This window comes from Benincasa hispida, chromosome 9 (genome assembly GCF_009727055.1).
Source record: "Benincasa hispida cultivar B227 chromosome 9, ASM972705v1, whole genome shotgun sequence".
Classification (NCBI taxonomy): Eukaryota; Viridiplantae; Streptophyta; class Magnoliopsida; order Cucurbitales; family Cucurbitaceae; genus Benincasa; species Benincasa hispida.
In genome coordinates, this window is record NC_052357.1 from 87502760 (window position 1) to 87506664 (window position 3905).

A 3905-nucleotide genomic window follows, 5' to 3' on the forward strand; every position below is an offset into this window, starting at 1 on the left:
TCCTACACCAAAAAGTGGAAGAATAAGAAAGGTGAAAAGGGGAAAGCTAACCCACCAGCTACTTCCCAAAAGGGCAAGAAAGCCAAGGTTGTAAAGAGAATTTGTTTCTATTGCAACCAGGAGGGACATTAGAAGAAGAACTGTCCCAAATACTTGGCGGAAAAGGAGAAGGCCAGGCAAGGTAAATATGATTTGCTTAATTTGGAAACATTTTTAGTGAAAAACGATGATTTGGCCTGGATAATTGATTCGAACGCCACTAACTACGTTTGTTCTTCATTTCAGAGAAGTAGTTCCTGGTGGCAACTGGAAACTGGGGAGATGATGATGCGAGTGCTAACTAGGCACGTCATCTCAGCTGTGGCAATGGGCAATCTCCAACAAACTTTATAGAATTAATACATTTTACAAGAAAATGTATATTTAGTTCCTAGTTTGAAGAGGAACTTAATTTCTGTAAAGTGTTTATTAAAACAAATTTATTGTATATATTTCTCTGTAAATAAAGTGTTTATTTTAAAGAATGATATCAATATTTGTTCTGTGAACTGAAAAATAATATTTATGTGCTAAGATCGTTAGAAACTAAACCCCTCTATAACACTGAAATGTTCAAAACTACGGTAACTCAAAATAAAAGACTTAAAATTTCTCCTAAAGAAAATGCCCAACTTTGGCACCTGAGATTAGAACACATCAATCTCAATAGGATTGAGACATTTGTGAAGAATGGACTTTTAAGCGAATTAGAAGAAAATTCTATACATGTGTGTGAGTCATACCTTGAAGGCAAAATGACTAAAAGACCTTTTATGGGAAAACATCACAGGGCCAAATAACTCTTAGAGCTAGTACATTAAGACCTTTGTGTTCTGGTAAATGTAAAAGCAAAATTAGGATTTGAATATTTCCTCACCTTTACTGATGATTATTCAAGATATGGATATGTTTATTTAATGCAACATAATTCTGAATGCTTTGAAAAGTTTAAAGAGTTCAAGGCAGAAGTTGAAAACCATTAAATAGGACAATTAAGACATTTTGATCTAATCGAGGTGGAGAGTTTTTAGATCTAACATTCCAAAACTATTTGATCGAGCATGGAATTGTATCCCAACTCTCAACACCTGGTATACCTCAGCAGAATGGTTATCAAAAAGGAGAACTCGAACCCTATTGGACATGATTCGGTCTATGATGAGTTACATGTCTTTACTTGATTCGTTTTGGGGTTTTGCAGTACAGGTTGCAACGTATATCTTAAACTGTGTTCCATCCAAAAGTGTTACGAGAACACATTTGGAGTTATAGAATGGTCTTAAAGCTATTTTACGTCATTTCAGAATATGAATTCACTCAACACATGTGCTTGGGGCAAATCCTAAGAAACTGGATCCTCATTGAAAAATGTGTCTATTTGTAGGCTACCCCAAAGGAATGAGAGCTTGCTACTTATTTGACGCTAAAGGAAATAAATTGTTTATGTCGACACACGCTACTTTTCTAGAAGAATACCACATAAAGGAGCACATGTCCCACTGAAAGGTTCTGTTGAATGAACTTTCCAAGGAATCTGCTGAACCTTCAACAAGAGTTGCTGAAGAACCCAACACCTCAACAAAAGTTGTTGAAGAACCCAACACCTCAATAAGAGTTGTTGAAGTTGGATCATGTAGTAGGTCAAATCCACCTAATTCTGCTTGGATCCAGTATCATAAGTCATATCGTTTCGACTTTTTCGGGTTAGAAGGAAATGGAACTAAGGAATAGACCAAGAGTTTGACGGATGTCAGAGAGTCTCAAGGGTTGAGAGAGCCTTGACACAGTGGGAGGGTTATGAATCCATCTGTCCATTACATGGGTTTAACATAAATCCTAGCTATGGTAGCTAATGGAGATATTGAGGATCCATTGTCTTACAAGAAAGCAACAGAGGATGTTGACAAAGATGAGTGGATCAAATCTAGGATTTCGAAATGGAGTTGATGTATTTCAATTTAGTTTGGGATCTTGTAAATTAATCTGATAAGGTTAAACCTATAGGTTATAAATGGATCTACAAGAGAAAACAGGGTGCTGATAAGAAGGAGCAAACCTTCAAGGTTAGACTAGTGACAAAGGGTTATACCCTAGTTGAGGGAGTCAACTATGAGGAGACTTTCTCACCTGTTGTCATGCTAAAATCTATTTGAATTCTCTTGTCTATTGCCTCGTATTATGACTATGAGATTTGGCAAATGGACATCAAGACTGCTTTTCTGAATGACAATCTTGAGGAAACCTTTTATTTAGAGCAGTCTGAGGGATTCATAACCCAAAGTCAAGAGAAAAATATTTGCAGGCTTAATCGGTCCATTTATAGACTGAAACAGGCTTCTAGATCTTGGAACATACGGTTTGACATTGCAATCAAATCTTATGGCATTAATCAAAATGTTGATGAGCCTTGTGTATACAAGAAAATCACTAATAGTTCAGTAGCTTTCCTAGTGTTATATATAGATGACATCCTACTCATTGAGAATGATGTAGGTCTACTAACTGAAGTTAAGAACTAGCTAGCAACCCAATTTCAAATGAAAGATTTAGGAGAGGCTTAGTTTTTTCTGGGAATTCAAATCTTTAGATATCGAAAGAAAAAAAAACACTAGCTTTGTCTCAAGCATTGTACATTGACAAAATGTATTCAATGAAGAACTCCAAGAGAGGTTTACTACCTTTCAGGCATGGAGTTATATTGTCCAAGGAACAATGTGAAGGAACTCTAAATACAGTGGACCTATGAGTGAAAGCGGATCGTCCAAACTCCATTGTGAAAGAGCTCAAATATTTACAGTCATACTAAACATATTATGCATTAAATCATAAATTACCGCATGCTTCTTGAAATGAATATAGAGGTTAGAGAGACAAAACCTTTGAAGAACCTTTCGTCAAGTATTTCCCTCAACCAAGCATGAACGCAACGATCAAGAACTCGAACACCAGTAGGTGGAAACTCAATCCTCGAAAAGATTCAAAAACTACCACTAGATTACCTTGGTATTCTCGGTGTGAGAATCTAGGTAGACTCTGGCTTATTTTGGATAGAGGGAAGGATTGGAGTGAATGAGGAGACGATCGAGTAGACGATGAGAGTATCGTGTGGAAGATGGAAGTCTATTGCATAGACTGCATACTCGATCGTTTAGATAAGAGCACTATCGTATAGTAAACTCGATGCTATCATATAGTCACTCGATAGTTAATATTATCAGTCGTGATTCCGTTGAATAATTAGAAAAACACTTTTTCATCTTTATTCCCCTATTGCCATAAAACCATGCAACCACCCACTAAGGTTGGTTATTGAGAAAAAGAAATTTAATTATCAAATAATTAATTAATTATAAATAAATACAACAACTAACTTATCATAATATATTTATAACCTATAGTTTTAATATTGCATCATATACAATATATAAACCATAGTTCTTTTTCTATTTTATGGCATTTACTATAAATCATATTTATATTAAATTTAATAACTATGAATCTTATTCATAGAAATCATATTTGAATCATTTTCAAATATTAGTTCCTCCAATCATACATTAATCTATCAAATACTTTATGTCAATTATACAATATATAATTTAATTAATTTAATTATATCATATATAATCAAATTCCCTCTTGTTAATTTGAACATTTCAAACTAACCCAAAATGATTCTCAACTTGAATCTATTGAGCTACCAAGGGGACCTTATGTACTTGTAACTTGAAGCTCCAACGGTACGTGAATAACTTACTACACTCTTTAATCACATTATCCACCATCCGTTAACTGTCAGGCACTCCACTAAAGACCGACAACTGCACTCTTTGCACTACAGATGTATTTTTGTGTCCATTGGATAT